The following is a 16,516-nucleotide window of genomic DNA, read 5'->3' on the forward strand; positions in this document are numbered from 1 at the left end:
AGAGACCGCCATAAGCAACAGTTTAACAGAATGCCACAGACTAATCAACCAAACTTTTTGGGTTGGGTTCTCTTTTATAGTCTGCAGGCATTAAATGAAAGAAGTCAGTGTTCCAGCAGAGGGAGACAACGTTTCAGAAAAGGCATTGTAGCAAACCAAAAAAGAAATTTTAAGCGCAGCAGAGTAACCAGCGCACATACCTGTTAGCTCAGGTGAGTTTAAAAGGCTGCTGTTGATAACAAGGGCATTTGCTAAATAGATGGTGTGTGTGCAACAATATACTGAAAGGTCAATTATATTGTGCAGCTTATCTCACCACCTGTAGTTATTTAGGTGAAAGCTCCAAAATGCTTGCCTAATATGTCTGTTTATCCAAAAGGAAGTAAAAAGGGAGAGCTAGAAAGATAGCATTGCATCACATTACATGGCAATGCAATGCACAGTTGCTGAAGTTGAACCAAAATGAGCTTGTAATCTGGCTTCTGCAACTTTGAACATGAAAAATCCAATGAGGAGAAGAAAAGCAAAGCCAAAGAGTCCATCCCAAAATCCGACAAACAAGCAAAATGAACAAAAAACATTGAATTCAATTCTTTCTGATTTTAGAAACTGCATTAAAGAAGGGGTGCACCGGTCCTGGAGATACTGCAATACCAGGTCAATGCGTGGAGTGGACAGAGCAAGCTCTTTTTCCATCTCCCTGTTCTAAAAATCCATTTAATATGTGGTCCCCAGATAGGGGACGTATCAGATATTAAACTGATAAGAACAGATACTACACTTGATCTTAGCCAAAAGGCCGAGAAGCGATAACCAGAATTGGTTTCAAACTACGGAGCCACCCAAGGATCCTGAAAAGTCCATTTGTGGAGATGAGCTCCTGGACTCCCGTTAAGAAGACATGTTGTCAACCTCTAGATCCCTTACATGCCTGCACTTTTCGGCTTGCTGCTGCTGCAATCCACGCGTTTTAGATCTGCATAACTCCACCTCTTTAAACACAGCACCTTCACCCCCTGCTGTTCCCACCCGCCTCAACACCGTTGGAAGGGAGGAGAACCAATTAAGGCGGGGGGTGGGGTGGAACGAGCAGCTGTCTACCCTTAGCAGGAGGGCTCCTGATTACATACCTCTCCTGCTGCTGCTGCTGCTGGCTGTCCAGCAGCAGACTGAAGGTGGCTGCTGCTGTGCACAGGTATATAAAGGCTCAGAGCCTATTATGACACGCGCAGCCAGCGTTCCATTGCCACATTCCATCTACTGCAGGCAGGATACCTGGCTGGCTGAATGTCGCTGAGAAGCTCACAGAGACCGCCATAAGCAACAGTTTAACAGAATGCCACAGACTAATCAACCAAACTTTTTGGGTTGGGTTCTCTTTTATAGTCTGCAGGCATTAAATGAAAGAAGTCAGTGTTCCAGCAGAGGGAGACAACGTTTCAGAAAAGGCATTGTAGCAAACCAAAAAAGAAATTTTAAGCGCAGCAGAGTAACCAGCGCACATACCTGTTAGCTCAGGTGAGTTTAAAAGGCTGCTGTTGATAACAAGGGCATTTGCTAAATAGATGGTGTGTGTGCAACAATATACTGAAAGGTCAATTATATTGTGCAGCTTATCTCACCACCTGTAGTTATTTAGGTGAAAGCTCCAAAATGCTTGCCTAATATGTCTGTTTATCCAAAAGGAAGTAAAAAGGGAGAGCTAGAAAGATAGCATTGCATCACATTACATGGCAATGCAATGCACAGTTGCTGAAGTTGAACCAAAATGAGCTTGTAATCTGGCTTCTGCAACTTTGAACATGAAAAATCCAATGAGGAGAAGAAAAGCAAAGCCAAAGAGTCCATCCCAAAATCCGACAAACAAGCAAAATGAACAAAAAACATTGAATTCAATTCTTTCTGATTTTAGAAACTGCATTAAAGAAGGGGTGCACCGGTCCTGGAGATACTGCAATACCAGGTCAATGCGTGGAGTGGACAGAGCAAGCTCTTTTTCCATCTCCCTGTTCTAAAAATCCATTTAATATATGGTCCCCAGATAGGGGACGTATCAGATATTAAACTGATAAGAACAGATACTACACTTGATCTTAGCCAAAAGGCCGAGAAGCGATAACCAGAATTGGTTTCAAACTACGGAGCCACCCAAGGATCCTGAAAAGTCCATTTGTGGAGATGAGCTCCTGGACTCCCGTTAAGAAGACATGTTGTCAACCTCTAGATCCCTTACATGCCTGCACTTTTCGGCTTGCTGCTGCTGCAATCCACGCGTTTTAGATCTGCATAACTCCACCTCTTTAAACACAGCACCTTCACCCCCTGCTGTTCCCACCCGCCTCAACACCGTTGGAAGGGAGGAGAACCAATTAAGGCAGGGGGTGGGGTGGAACGAGCAGCTGTCTACCCTTAGCAGGAGGGCTCCTGATTACATACCTCTCCTGCTGCTGCTGCTGCTGGCTGTCGAGCAGCAGACTGAAGGTGGCTGCTGCTGTGCACAGGTATATAAAGGCTCAGAGCCTATTATGACACGCGCAGCCAGCGTTCCATTGCCACATTCCATCTACTGCAGGCAGGATACCTGGCTGGCTGAATGTCGCTGAGAAGCTCACAGAGACCGCCATAAGCAACAGTTTAACAGAATGCCACAGACTAATCAACCAAACTTTTTGGGTTGGGTTCTCTTTTATAGTCTGCAGGCATTAAATGAAAGAAGTCAGTGTTCCAGCAGAGGGAGACAACGTTTCAGAAAAGGCATTGTAGCAAACCAAAAAAGAAATTTTAAGCGCAGCAGAGTAACCAGCGCACATACCTGTTAGCTCAGGTGAGTTTAAAAGGCTGCTGTTGATAACAAGGGCATTTGCTAAATAGATGGTGTGTGTGCAACAATATACTGAAAGGTCAATTATATTGTGCAGCTTATCTCACCACCTGTAGTTATTTAGGTGAAAGCTCCAAAATGCTTGCCTAATATGTCTGTTTATCCAAAAGGAAGTAAAAAGGGAGAGCTAGAAAGATAGCATTGCATCACATTACATGGCAATGCAATGCACAGTTGCTGAAGTTGAACCAAAATGAGCTTGTAATCTGGCTTCTGCAACTTTGAACATGAAAAATCCAATGAGGAGAAGAAAAGCAAAGCCAAAGAGTCCATCCCAAAATCCGACAAACAAGCAAAATGAACAAAAAACATTGAATTCAATTCTTTCTGATTTTAGAAACTGCATTAAAGAAGGGGTGCACCGGTCCTGGAGATACTGCAATACCAGGTCAATGCGTGGAGTGGACAGAGCAAGCTCTTTTTCCATCTCCCTGTTCTAAAAATCCATTTAATATATGGTCCCCAGATAGGGGACGTATCAGATATTAAACTGATAAGAACAGATACTACACTTGATCTTAGCCAAAAGGCCGAGAAGCGATAACCAGAATTGGTTTCAAACTACGGAGCCACCCAAGGATCCTGAAAAGTCCATTTGTGGAGATGAGCTCCTGGACTCCCGTTAAGAAGACATGTTGTCAACCTCTAGATCCCTTACATGCCTGCACTTTTCGGCTTGCTGCTGCTGCAATCCACGCGTTTTAGATCTGCATAACTCCACCTCTTTAAACACAGCACCTTCACCCCCTGCTGTTCCCACCCGCCTCAACACCGTTGGAAGGGAGGAGAACCAATTAAGGCGGGGGGTGGGGTGGAACGAGCAGCTGTCTACCCTTAGCAGGAGGGCTCCTGATTACATACCTCTCCTGCTGCTGCTGCTGCTGGCTGTCCAGCAGCAGACTGAAGGTGGCTGCTGCTGTGCACAGGTATATAAAGGCTCAGAGCCTATTATGACACGCGCAGCCAGCGTTCCATTGCCACATTCCATCTACTGCAGGCAGGATACCTGGCTGGCTGAATGTCGCTGAGAAGCTCACAGAGACCGCCATAAGCAACAGTTTAACAGAATGCCACAGACTAATCAACCAAACTTTTTGGGTTGGGTTCTCTTTTATAGTCTGCAGGCATTAAATGAAAGAAGTCAGTGTTCCAGCAGAGGGAGACAACGTTTCAGAAAAGGCATTGTAGCAAACCAAAAAAGAAATTTTAAGCGCAGCAGAGTAACCAGCGCACATACCTGTTAGCTCAGGTGAGTTTAAAAGGCTGCTGTTGATAACAAGGGCATTTGCTAAATAGATGGTGTGTGTGCAACAATATACTGAAAGGTCAATTATATTGTGCAGCTTATCTCACCACCTGTAGTTATTTAGGTGAAAGCTCCAAAATGCTTCCCTAATATGTCTGTTTATCCAAAAGGAAGTAAAAAGGGAGAGCTAGAAAGATAGCATTGCATCACATTACATGGCAATGCAATGCACAGTTGCTGAAGTTGAACCAAAATGAGCTTGTAATCTGGCTTCTGCAACTTTGAACATGAAAAATCCAATGAGGAGAAGAAAAGCAAAGCCAAAGAGTCCATCCCAAAATCCGACAAACAAGCAAAATGAACAAAAAACATTGAATTCAATTCTTTCTGATTTTAGAAACTGCATTAAAGAAGGGGTGCACCGGTCCTGGAGATACTGCAATACCAGGTCAATGCGTGGAGTGGACAGAGCAAGCTCTTTTTCCATCTCCCTGTTCTAAAAATCCATTTAATATATGGTCCCCAGATAGGGGACGTATCAGATATTAAACTGATAAGAACAGATACTACACTTGATCTTAGCCAAAAGGCCGAGAAGCGATAACCAGAATTGGTTTCAAACTACGGAGCCACCCAAGGATCCTGAAAAGTCCATTTGTGGAGATGAGCTCCTGGACTCCCGTTAAGAAGACATGTTGTCAACCTCTAGATCCCTTACATGCCTGCACTTTTCGGCTTGCTGCTGCTGCAATCCACGCGTTTTAGATCTGCATAACTCCACCTCTTTAAACACAGCACCTTCACCCCCTGCTGTTCCCACCCGCCTCAACACCGTTGGAAGGGAGGAGAACCAATTAAGGCGGGGGGTGGGGTGGAACGAGCAGCTGTCTACCCTTAGCAGGAGGGCTCCTGATTACATACCTCTCCTGCTGCTGCTGCTGCTGGCTGTCCAGCAGCAGACTGAAGGTGGCTGCTGCTGTGCACAGGTATATAAAGGCTCAGAGCCTATTATGACACGCGCAGCCAGCGTTCCATTGCCACATTCCATCTACTGCAGGCAGGATACCTGGCTGGCTGAATGTCGCTGAGAAGCTCACAGAGACCGCCATAAGCAACAGTTTAACAGAATGCCACAGACTAATCAACCAAACTTTTTGGGTTGGGTTCTCTTTTATAGTCTGCAGGCATTAAATGAAAGAAGTCAGTGTTCCAGCAGAAGGAGACAACGTTTCAGAAAAGGCATTGTAGCAAACCAAAAAAGAAATTTTAAGCGCAGCAGAGTAACCAGCGCACATACCTGTTAGCTCAGGTGAGTTTAAAAGGCTGCTGTTGATAACAAGGGCATTTGCTAAATAGATGGTGTGTGTGCAACAATATACTGAAAGGTCAATTATATTGTGCAGCTTATCTCACCACCTGTAGTTATTTAGGTGAAAGCTCCAAAATGCTTGCCTAATATGTCTGTTTATCCAAAAGGAAGTAAAAAGGGAGAGCTAGAAAGATAGCATTGCATCACATTACATGGCAATGCAATGCACAGTTGCTGAAGTTGAACCAAAATGAGCTTGTAATCTGGCTTCTGCAACTTTGAACATGAAAAATCCAATGAGGAGAAGAAAAGCAAAGCCAAAGAGTCCATCCCAAAATCCGACAAACAAGCAAAATGAACAAAAAACATTGAATTCAATTCTTTCTGATTTTAGAAACTGCATTAAAGAAGGGGTGCACCGGTCCTGGAGATACTGCAATACCAGGTCAATGCGTGGAGTGGACAGAGCAAGCTCTTTTTCCATCTCCCTGTTCTAAAAATCCATTTAATATATGGTCCCCAGATAGGGGACGTATCAGATATTAAACTGATAAGAACAGATACTACACTTGATCTTAGCCAAAAGGCCGAGAAGCGATAACCAGAATTGGTTTCAAACTACGGAGCCACCCAAGGATCCTGAAAAGTCCATTTGTGGAGATGAGCTCCTGGACTCCCGTTAAGAAGACATGTTGTCAACCTCTAGATCCCTTACATGCCTGCACTTTTCGGCTTGCTGCTGCTGCAATCCACGCGTTTTAGATCTGCATAACTCCACCTCTTTAAACACAGCACCTTCACCCCCTGCTGTTCCCACCCGCCTCAACACCGTTGGAAGGGAGGAGAACCAATTAAGGCGGGGGGTGGGGTGGAACGAGCAGCTGTCTACCCTTAGCAGGAGGGCTCCTGATTACATACCTCTCCTGCTGCTGCTGCTGCTGGCTGTCCAGCAGCAGACTGAAGGTGGCTGCTGCTGTGCACAGGTATATAAAGGCTCAGAGCCTATTATGACACGCGCAGCCAGCGTTCCATTGCCACATTCCATCTACTGCAGGCAGGATACCTGGCTGGCTGAATGTCGCTGAGAAGCTCACAGAGACCGCCATAAGCAACAGTTTAACAGAATGCCACAGACTAATCAACCAAACTTTTTGGGTTGGGTTCTCTTTTATAGTCTGCAGGCATTAAATGAAAGAAGTCAGTGTTCCAGCAGAGGGAGACAACGTTTCAGAAAAGGCATTGTAGCAAACCAAAAAAGAAATTTTAAGCGCAGCAGAGTAACCAGCGCACATACCTGTTAGCTCAGGTGAGTTTAAAAGGCTGCTGTTGATAACAAGGGCATTTGCTAAATAGATGGTGTGTGTGCAACAATATACTGAAAGGTCAATTATATTGTGCAGCTTATCTCACCACCTGTAGTTATTTAGGTGAAAGCTCCAAAATGCTTGCCTAATATGTCTGTTTATCCAAAAGGAAGTAAAAAGGGAGAGCTAGAAAGATAGCATTGCATCACATTACATGGCAATGCAATGCACAGTTGCTGAAGTTGAACCAAAATGAGCTTGTAATCTGGCTTCTGCAACTTTGAACATGAAAAATCCAATGAGGAGAAGAAAAGCAAAGCCAAAGAGTCCATCCCAAAATCCGACAAACAAGCAAAATGAACAAAAAACATTGAATTCAATTCTTTCTGATTTTAGAAACTGCATTAAAGAAGGGGTGCACCGGTCCTGGAGATACTGCAATACCAGGTCAATGCGTGGAGTGGACAGAGCAAGCTCTTTTTCCATCTCCCTGTTCTAAAAATCCATTTAATATGTGGTCCCCAGATAGGGGACGTATCAGATATTAAACTGATAAGAACAGATACTACACTTGATCTTAGCCAAAAGGCCGAGAAGCGATAACCAGAATTGGTTTCAAACTACGGAGCCACCCAAGGATCCTGAAAAGTCCATTTGTGGAGATGAGCTCCTGGACTCCCGTTAAGAAGACATGTTGTCAACCTCTAGATCCCTTACATGCCTGCACTTTTCGGCTTGCTGCTGCTGCAATCCACGCGTTTTAGATCTGCATAACTCCACCTCTTTAAACACAGCACCTTCACCCCCTGCTGTTCCCACCCGCCTCAACACCGTTGGAAGGGAGGAGAACCAATTAAGGCGGGGGGTGGGGTGGAACGAGCAGCTGTCTACCCTTAGCAGGAGGGCTCCTGATTACATACCTCTCCTGCTGCTGCTGCTGCTGGCTGTCCAGCAGCAGACTGAAGGTGGCTGCTGCTGTGCACAGGTATATAAAGGCTCAGAGCCTATTATGACACGCGCAGCCAGCGTTCCATTGCCACATTCCATCTACTGCAGGCAGGATACCTGGCTGGCTGAATGTCGCTGAGAAGCTCACAGAGACCGCCATAAGCAACAGTTTAACAGAATGCCACAGACTAATCAACCAAACTTTTTGGGTTGGGTTCTCTTTTATAGTCTGCAGGCATTAAATGAAAGAAGTCAGTGTTCCAGCAGAGGGAGACAACGTTTCAGAAAAGGCATTGTAGCAAACCAAAAAAGAAATTTTAAGCGCAGCAGAGTAACCAGCGCACATACCTGTTAGCTCAGGTGAGTTTAAAAGGCTGCTGTTGATAACAAGGGCATTTGCTAAATAGATGGTGTGTGTGCAACAATATACTGAAAGGTCAATTATATTGTGCAGCTTATCTCACCACCTGTAGTTATTTAGGTGAAAGCTCCAAAATGCTTGCCTAATATGTCTGTTTATCCAAAAGGAAGTAAAAAGGGAGAGCTAGAAAGATAGCATTGCATCACATTACATGGCAATGCAATGCACAGTTGCTGAAGTTGAACCAAAATGAGCTTGTAATCTGGCTTCTGCAACTTTGAACATGAAAAATCCAATGAGGAGAAGAAAAGCAAAGCCAAAGAGTCCATCCCAAAATCCGACAAACAAGCAAAATGAACAAAAAACATTGAATTCAATTCTTTCTGATTTTAGAAACTGCATTAAAGAAGGGGTGCACCGGTCCTGGAGATACTGCAATACCAGGTCAATGCGTGGAGTGGACAGAGCAAGCTCTTTTTCCATCTCCCTGTTCTAAAAATCCATTTAATATATGGTCCCCAGATAGGGGACGTATCAGATATTAAACTGATAAGAACAGATACTACACTTGATCTTAGCCAAAAGGCCGAGAAGCGATAACCAGAATTGGTTTCAAACTACGGAGCCACCCAAGGATCCTGAAAAGTCCATTTGTGGAGATGAGCTCCTGGACTCCCGTTAAGAAGACATGTTGTCAACCTCTAGATCCCTTACATGCCTGCACTTTTCGGCTTGCTGCTGCTGCAATCCACGCGTTTTAGATCTGCATAACTCCACCTCTTTAAACACAGCACCTTCACCCCCTGCTGTTCCCACCCGCCTCAACACCGTTGGAAGGGAGGAGAACCAATTAAGGCGGGGGGTGGGGTGGAACGAGCAGCTGTGTACCCTTAGCAGGAGGGCTCCTGATTACATACCTCTCCTGCTGCTGCTGCTGCTGGCTGTCCAGCAGCAGACTGAAGGTGGCTGCTGCTGTGCACAGGTATATAAAGGCTCAGAGCCTATTATGACACGCGCAGCCAGCGTTCCATTGCCACATTCCATCTACTGCAGGCAGGATACCTGGCTGGCTGAATGTCGCTGAGAAGCTCACAGAGACCGCCATAAGCAACAGTTTAACAGAATGCCACAGACTAATCAACCAAACTTTTTGGGTTGGGTTCTCTTTTATAGTCTGCAGGCATTAAATGAAAGAAGTCAGTGTTCCAGCAGAGGGAGACAACGTTTCAGAAAAGGCATTGTAGCAAACCAAAAAAGAAATTTTAAGCGCAGCAGAGTAACCAGCGCACATACCTGTTAGCTCAGGTGAGTTTAAAAGGCTGCTGTTGATAACAAGGGCATTTGCTAAATAGATGGTGTGTGTGCAACAATATACTGAAAGGTCAATTATATTGTGCAGCTTATCTCACCACCTGTAGTTATTTAGGTGAAAGCTCCAAAATGCTTGCCTAATATGTCTGTTTATCCAAAAGGAAGTAAAAAGGGAGAGCTAGAAAGATAGCATTGCATCACATTACATGGCAATGCAATGCACAGTTGCTGAAGTTGAACCAAAATGAGCTTGTAATCTGGCTTCTGCAACTTTGAACATGAAAAATCCAATGAGGAGAAGAAAAGCAAAGCCAAAGAGTCCATCCCAAAATCCGACAAACAAGCAAAATGAACAAAAAACATTGAATTCAATTCTTTCTGATTTTAGAAACTGCATTAAAGAAGGGGTGCACCGGTCATGGAGATACTGCAATACCAGGTCAATGCGTGGAGTGGACAGAGCAAGCTCTTTTTCCATCTCCCTGTTCTAAAAATCCATTTAATATATGGTCCCCAGATAGGGGACGTATCAGATATTAAACTGATAAGAACAGATACTACACTTGATCTTAGCCAAAAGGCCGAGAAGCGATAACCAGAATTGGTTTCAAACTACGGAGCCACCCAAGGATCCTGAAAAGTCCATTTGTGGAGATGAGCTCCTGGACTCCCGTTAAGAAGACATGTTGTCAAGCTCTAGATCCCTTACATGCCTGCACTTTTCGGCTTGCTGCTGCTGCAATCCACGCGTTTTAGATCTGCATAACTCCACCTCTTTAAACACAGCACCTTCACCCCCTGCTGTTCCCACCCGCCTCAACACCGTTGGAAGGGAGGAGAACCAATTAAGGCGGGGGGTGGGGTGGAACGAGCAGCTGTCTACCCTTAGCAGGAGGGCTCCTGATTACATACCTCTCCTGCTGCTGCTGCTGCTGGCTGTCCAGCAGCAGACTGAAGGTGGCTGCTGCTGTGCACAGGTATATAAAGGCTCAGAGCCTATTATGACACGCGCAGCCAGCGTTCCATTGCCACATTCCATCTACTGCAGGCAGGATACCTGGCTGGCTGAATGTCGCTGAGAAGCTCACAGAGACCGCCATAAGCAACAGTTTAACAGAATGCCACAGACTAATCAACCAAACTTTTTGGGTTGGGTTCTCTTTTATAGTCTGCAGGCATTATATGAAAGAAGTCAGTGTTCCAGCAGAGGGAGACAACGTTTCAGAAAAGGCATTGTAGCAAACCAAAAAAGAAATTTTAAGCGCAGCAGAGTAACCAGCGCACATACCTGTTAGCTCAGGTGAGTTTAAAAGGCTGCTGTTGATAACAAGGGCATTTGCTAAATAGATGGTGTGTGTGCAACAATATACTGAAAGGTCAATTATATTGTGCAGCTTATCTCACCACCTGTAGTTATTTAGGTGAAAGCTCCAAAATGCTTGCCTAATATGTCTGTTTATCCAAAAGGAAGTAAAAAGGGAGAGCTAGAAAGATAGCATTGCATCACATTACATGGCAATGCAATGCACAGTTGCTGAAGTTGAACCAAAATGAGCTTGTAATCTGGCTTCTGCAACTTTGAACATGAAAAATCCAATGAGGAGAAGAAAAGCAAAGCCAAAGAGTCCATCCCAAAATCCGACAAACAAGCAAAATGAACAAAAAACATTGAATTCAATTCTTTCTGATTTTAGAAACTGCATTAAAGAAGGGGTGCACCGGTCCTGGAGATACTGCAATACCAGGTCAATGCGTGGAGTGGACAGAGCAAGCTCTTTTTCCATCTCCCTGTTCTAAAAATCCATTTAATATATGGTCCCCAGATAGGGGACGTATCAGATATTAAACTGATAAGAACAGATACTACACTTGATCTTAGCCAAAAGGCCGAGAAGCGATAACCAGAATTGGTTTCAAACTACGGAGCCACCCAAGGATCCTGAAAAGTCCATTTGTGGAGATGAGCTCCTGGACTCCCGTTAAGAAGACATGTTGTCAACCTCTAGATCCCTTACATGCCTGCACTTTTCGGCTTGCTGCTGCTGCAATCCACGCGTTTTAGATCTGCATAACTCCACCTCTTTAAACACAGCACCTTCACCCCCTGCTGTTCCCACCCGCCTCAACACCGTTGGAAGGGAGGAGAACCAATTAAGGCGGGGGGTGGGGTGGAACGAGCAGCTGTCTACCCTTAGCAGGAGGGCTCCTGATTACATACCTCTCCTGCTGCTGCTGCTGCTGGCTGTCCAGCAGCAGACTGAAGGTGGCTGCTGCTGTGCACAGGTATATAAAGGCTCAGAGCCTATTATGACACGCGCAGCCAGCGTTCCATTGCCACATTCCATCTACTGCAGGCAGGATACCTGGCTGGCTGAATGTCGCTGAGAAGCTCACAGAGACCGCCATAAGCAACAGTTTAACAGAATGCCACAGACTAATCAACCAAACTTTTTGGGTTGGGTTCTCTTTTATAGTCTGCAGGCATTAAATGAAAGAAGTCAGTGTTCCAGCAGAGGGAGACAACGTTTCAGAAAAGGCATTGTAGCAAACCAAAAAAGAAATTTTAAGCGCAGCAGAGTAACCAGCGCACATACCTGTTAGCTCAGGTGAGTTTAAAAGGCTGCTGTTGATAACAAGGGCATTTGCTAAATAGATGGTGTGTGTGCAACAATATACTGAAAGGTCAATTATATTGTGCAGCTTATCTCACCACCTGTAGTTATTTAGGTGAAAGCTCCAAAATGCTTGCCTAATATGTCTGTTTATCCAAAAGGAAGTAAAAAGGGAGAGCTAGAAAGATAGCATTGCATCACATTACATGGCAATGCAATGCACAGTTGCTGAAGTTGAACCAAAATGAGCTTGTAATCTGGCTTCTGCAACTTTGAACATGAAAAATCCAATGAGGAGAAGAAAAGCAAAGCCAAAGAGTCCATCCCAAAATCCGACAAACAAGCAAAATGAACAAAAAACATTGAATTCAATTCTTTCTGATTTTAGAAACTGCATTAAAGAAGGGGTGCACCGGTCCTGGAGATACTGCAATACCAGGTCAATGCGTGGAGTGGACAGAGCAAGCTCTTTTTCCATCTCCCTGTTCTAAAAATCCATTTAATATATGGTCCCCAGATAGGGGACGTATCAGATATTAAACTGATAAGAACAGATACTACACTTGATCTTAGCCAAAAGGCCGAGAAGCGATAACCAGAATTGGTTTCAAACTACGGAGCCACCCAAGGATCCTGAAAAGTCCATTTGTGGAGATGAGCTCCTGGACTCCCGTTAAGAAGACATGTTGTCAACCTCTAGATCCCTTACATGACTGCACTTTTCAGCTTGCTGCTGCTGCAATCCACGCGTTTTAGATCTGCATAACTCCACCTCTTTAAACACAGCACCTTCACCCCCTGCTGTTCCCACCCGCCTCAACACCGTTGGAAGGGAGGAGAACCAATTAAGGCGGGGGGTGGGGTGGAACGAGCAGCTGTCTACCCTTAGCAGGAGGGCTCCTGATTACATACCTCTCCTGCTGCTGCTGCTGGCTGTCCAGCAGCAGACTGAAGGTGGCTGCTGCTGTGCACAGGTATATAAAGGCTCAGAGCCTATTATGACACGCGCAGCCAGCGTTCCATTGCCACATTCCATCTACTGCAGGCAGGGTACCTAGCTGGCTGAATGTCGCTGAGAAGCTCACAGAGACCGCCATAAGCAACAGTTTAACAGAATGCCACAGACTAATCAACCAAACTTTTTGGGTTGGGTTCTCTTTTATAGTCTGCAGGCATTAAATGAAAGAAGTCAGTGTTCCAGCAGAGGGAGACAACGTTTCAGAAAAGGCATTGTAGCAAACCAAAAAAGAAATTTTAAGCGCAGCAGAGTAACCAGCGCACATACCTGTTAGCTCAGGTGAGTTTAAAAGGCTGCTGTTGATAACAAGGGCATTTGCTAAATAGATGGTGTGTGTGCAACAATATACTGAAAGGTCAATTATATTGTGCAGCTTATCTCACCACCTGTAGTTATTTAGGTGAAAGCTCCAAAATGCTTGCCTAATATGTCTGTTTATCCAAAAGGAAGTAAAAAGGGAGAGCTAGAAAGATAGCATTGCATCACATTACATGGCAATGCAATGCACAGTTGCTGAAGTTGAACCAAAATGAGCTTGTAATCTGGCTTCTGCAACTTTGAACATGAAAAATCCAATGAGGAGAAGAAAAGCAAAGCCAAAGAGTCCATCCCAAAATCCGACAAACAAGCAAAATGAACAAAAAACATTGAATTCAATTCTTTCTGATTTTAGAAACTGCATTAAAGAAGGGGTGCACCGGTCCTGGAGATACTGCAATACCAGGTCAATGCGTGGAGTGGACAGAGCAAGCTCTTTTTCCATCTCCCTGTTCTAAAAATCCATTTAATATATGGTCCCCAGATAGGGGACGTATCAGATATTAAACTGATAAGAACAGATACTACACTTGATCTTAGCCAAAAGGCCGAGAAGCGATAACCAGAATTGGTTTCAAACTACGGAGCCACCCAAGGATCCTGAAAAGTCCATTTGTGGAGATGAGCTCCTGGACTCCCGTTAAGAAGACATGTTGTCAACCTCTAGATCCCTTACATGCCTGCACTTTTCGGCTTGCTGCTGCTGCAATCCACGCGTTTTAGATCTGCATAACTCCACCTCTTTAAACACAGCACCTTCACCCCCTGCTGTTCCCACCCGCCTCAACACCGTTGGAAGGGAGGAGAACCAATTAAGGCGGGGGGTGGGGTGGAACGAGCAGCTGTCTACCCTTAGCAGGAGGGCTCCTGATTACATACCTCTCCTGCTGCTGCTGCTGCTGCTGGCTGTCCAGCAGCAGACTGAAGGTGGCTGCTGCTGTGCACAGGTATATAAAGGCTCAGAGCCTATTATGACACGCGCAGCCAGCGTTCCATTGCCACATTCCATCTACTGCAGGCAGGATACCTGGCTGGCTGAATGTCGCTGAGAAGCTCACAGAGACCGCCATAAGCAACAGTTTAACAGAATGCCACAGACTAATCAACCAAACTTTTTGGGTTGGGTTCTCTTTTATAGTCTGCAGGCATTAAATGAAAGAAGTCAGTGTTCCAGCAGAGGGAGACAACGTTTCAGAAAAGGCATTGTAGCAAACCAAAAAAGAAATTTTAAGCGCAGCAGAGTAACCAGCGCACATACCTGTTAGCTCAGGTGAGTTTAAAAGGCTGCTGTTGATAACAAGGGCATTTGCTAAATAGATGGTGTGTGTGCAACAATATACTGAAAGGTCAATTATATTGTGCAGCTTATCTCACCACCTGTAGTTATTTAGGTGAAAGCTCCAAAATGCTTGCCTAATATGTCTGTTTATCCAAAAGGAAGTAAAAAGGAAGAGCTAGAAAGATAGCATTGCATCACATTACATGGCAATGCAATGCACAGTTGCTGAAGTTGAACCAAAATGAGCTTGTAATCTGGCTTCTGCAACTTTGAACATGAAAAATCCAATGAGGAGAAGAAAAGCAAAGCCAAAGAGTCCATCCCAAAATCCGACAAACAAGCAAAATGAACAAAAAACATTGAATTCAATTCTTTCTGATTTTAGAAACTGCATTAAAGAAGGGGTGCACCGGTCCTGGAGATACTGCAATACCAGGTCAATGCGTGGAGTGGACAGAGCAAGCTCTTTTTCCATCTCCCTGTTCTAAAAATCCATTTAATATATGGTCCCCAGATAGGGGACGTATCAGATATTAAACTGATAAGAACAGATACTACACTTGATCTTAGCCAAAAGGCCGAGAAGCGATAACCAGAATTGGTTTCAAACTACGGAGCCACCCAAGGATCCTGAAAAGTCCATTTGTGGAGATGAGCTCCTGGACTCCCGTTAAGAAGACATGTTGTCAACCTCTAGATCCCTTACATGCCTGCACTTTTCAGCTTGCTGCTGCTGCAATCCACGCGTTTTAGATCTGCATAACTCCACCTCTTTAAACACAGCACCTTCACCCCCTGCTGTTCCCACCCGCCTCAACACCGTTGGAAGGGAGGAGAACCAATTAAGGCGGGGGGTGGGGTGGAACGAGCAGCTGTCTACCCTTAGCAGGAGGGCTCCTGATTACATACCTCTCCTGCTGCTGCTGCTGCTGCTGGCTGTCCAGCAGCAGACTGAAGGTGGCTGCTGCTGTGCACAGGTATATAAAGGCTCAGAGCCTATTATGACACGCGCAGCCAGCGTTCCATTGCCACATTCCATCTACTGCAGGCAGGATACCTGGCTGGCTGAATGTCGCTGAGAAGCTCACAGAGACCGCCATAAGCAACAGTTTAACAGAATGCCACAGACTAATCAACCAAACTTTTTGGGTTGGGTTCTCTTTTATAGTCTGCAGGCATTAAATGAAAGAAGTCAGTGTTCCAGCAGAGGGAGACAACGTTTCAGAAAAGGCATTGTAGCAAACCAAAAAAGAAATTTTAAGCGCAGCAGAGTAACCAGCGCACATACCTGTTAGCTCAGGTGAGTTTAAAAGGCTGCTGTTGATAACAAGGGCATTTGCTAAATAGATGGTGTGTGTGCAACAATATACTGAAAGGTCAATTATATTGTGCAGCTTATCTCACCACCTGTAGTTATTTAGGTGAAAGCTCCAAAATGCTTGCCTAATATGTCTGTTTATCCAAAAGGAAGTAAAAAGGAAGAGCTAGAAAGATAGCATTGCATCACATTACATGGCAATGCAATGCACAGTTGCTGAAGTTGAACCAAAATGAGCTTGTAATCTGGCTTCTGCAACTTTGAACATGAAAAATCCAATGAGGAGAAGAAAAGCAAAGCCAAAGAGTCCATCCCAAAATCCGACAAACAAGCAAAATGAACAAAAAACATTGAATTCAATTCTTTCTGATTTTAGAAACTGCATTAAAGAAGGGGTGCACCGGTCCTGGAGATACTGCAATACCAGGTCAATGCGTGGAGTGGACAGAGCAAGCTCTTTTTCCATCTCCCTGTTCTAAAAATCCATTTAATATATGGTCCCCAGATAGGGGACGTATCAGATATTAAACTGATAAGAACAGATACTACACTTGATCTTAGCCAAAAGGCCGAGAAGCGATAACCAGAATTGGTTTCAAACTACGGAGCCA

General features: G+C 44.7%; 13 non-coding genes across 13 annotated transcripts; all 13 read right to left on the reverse strand.

The window, feature by feature from the left end:
- Positions 1-620: 620 nt before the first annotated feature.
- LOC141226960 (U2 spliceosomal RNA) lies at positions 621-811 on the reverse strand. The gene has a single exon (XR_012294073.1). It is a non-coding gene; the product is annotated as a U2 spliceosomal RNA (small nuclear RNA).
- A 1,115-nt stretch (positions 812-1,926) lies between these two features.
- Positions 1,927-2,117, reverse strand: LOC141227694 (U2 spliceosomal RNA). Its single transcript, XR_012294678.1, has one exon. It is a non-coding gene; the product is annotated as a U2 spliceosomal RNA (small nuclear RNA).
- A 1,115-nt stretch (positions 2,118-3,232) lies between these two features.
- Positions 3,233-3,423, reverse strand: LOC141227695 (U2 spliceosomal RNA). The gene has a single exon (XR_012294679.1). It is a non-coding gene; the product is annotated as a U2 spliceosomal RNA (small nuclear RNA).
- A 1,115-nt stretch (positions 3,424-4,538) lies between these two features.
- On the reverse strand, positions 4,539-4,729 carry LOC141227696 (U2 spliceosomal RNA). Its single transcript, XR_012294680.1, has one exon. It is a non-coding gene; the product is annotated as a U2 spliceosomal RNA (small nuclear RNA).
- Positions 4,730-5,844: 1,115 nt separating this feature from the next.
- Positions 5,845-6,035, reverse strand: LOC141227698 (U2 spliceosomal RNA). The gene has a single exon (XR_012294681.1). It is a non-coding gene; the product is annotated as a U2 spliceosomal RNA (small nuclear RNA).
- Positions 6,036-7,150: 1,115 nt separating this feature from the next.
- LOC141226961 (U2 spliceosomal RNA) lies at positions 7,151-7,341 on the reverse strand. Its single transcript, XR_012294074.1, has one exon. It is a non-coding gene; the product is annotated as a U2 spliceosomal RNA (small nuclear RNA).
- A 1,115-nt stretch (positions 7,342-8,456) lies between these two features.
- On the reverse strand, positions 8,457-8,647 carry LOC141227699 (U2 spliceosomal RNA). Its single transcript, XR_012294682.1, has one exon. It is a non-coding gene; the product is annotated as a U2 spliceosomal RNA (small nuclear RNA).
- Positions 8,648-9,762: 1,115 nt separating this feature from the next.
- LOC141227008 (U2 spliceosomal RNA) lies at positions 9,763-9,953 on the reverse strand. The gene has a single exon (XR_012294121.1). It is a non-coding gene; the product is annotated as a U2 spliceosomal RNA (small nuclear RNA).
- A 1,115-nt stretch (positions 9,954-11,068) lies between these two features.
- On the reverse strand, positions 11,069-11,259 carry LOC141227700 (U2 spliceosomal RNA). Its single transcript, XR_012294683.1, has one exon. It is a non-coding gene; the product is annotated as a U2 spliceosomal RNA (small nuclear RNA).
- A 1,115-nt stretch (positions 11,260-12,374) lies between these two features.
- LOC141227701 (U2 spliceosomal RNA) lies at positions 12,375-12,565 on the reverse strand. The gene has a single exon (XR_012294684.1). It is a non-coding gene; the product is annotated as a U2 spliceosomal RNA (small nuclear RNA).
- A 1,112-nt stretch (positions 12,566-13,677) lies between these two features.
- Positions 13,678-13,868, reverse strand: LOC141227703 (U2 spliceosomal RNA). The gene has a single exon (XR_012294686.1). It is a non-coding gene; the product is annotated as a U2 spliceosomal RNA (small nuclear RNA).
- Positions 13,869-14,986: 1,118 nt separating this feature from the next.
- On the reverse strand, positions 14,987-15,177 carry LOC141227704 (U2 spliceosomal RNA). The gene has a single exon (XR_012294687.1). It is a non-coding gene; the product is annotated as a U2 spliceosomal RNA (small nuclear RNA).
- A 1,118-nt stretch (positions 15,178-16,295) lies between these two features.
- LOC141227705 (U2 spliceosomal RNA) lies at positions 16,296-16,486 on the reverse strand. Its single transcript, XR_012294688.1, has one exon. It is a non-coding gene; the product is annotated as a U2 spliceosomal RNA (small nuclear RNA).
- Between the last annotated feature and the right edge of the window lie 30 nt (positions 16,487-16,516).

Source organism: Phyllobates terribilis, unplaced genomic scaffold, assembly GCF_046119375.1.
Source record: "Phyllobates terribilis strain yellow unplaced genomic scaffold, ASM4611937v1 Scaffold_416__1_contigs__length_1633014, whole genome shotgun sequence".
Classification (NCBI taxonomy): domain Eukaryota; kingdom Metazoa; phylum Chordata; class Amphibia; order Anura; family Dendrobatidae; genus Phyllobates; species Phyllobates terribilis.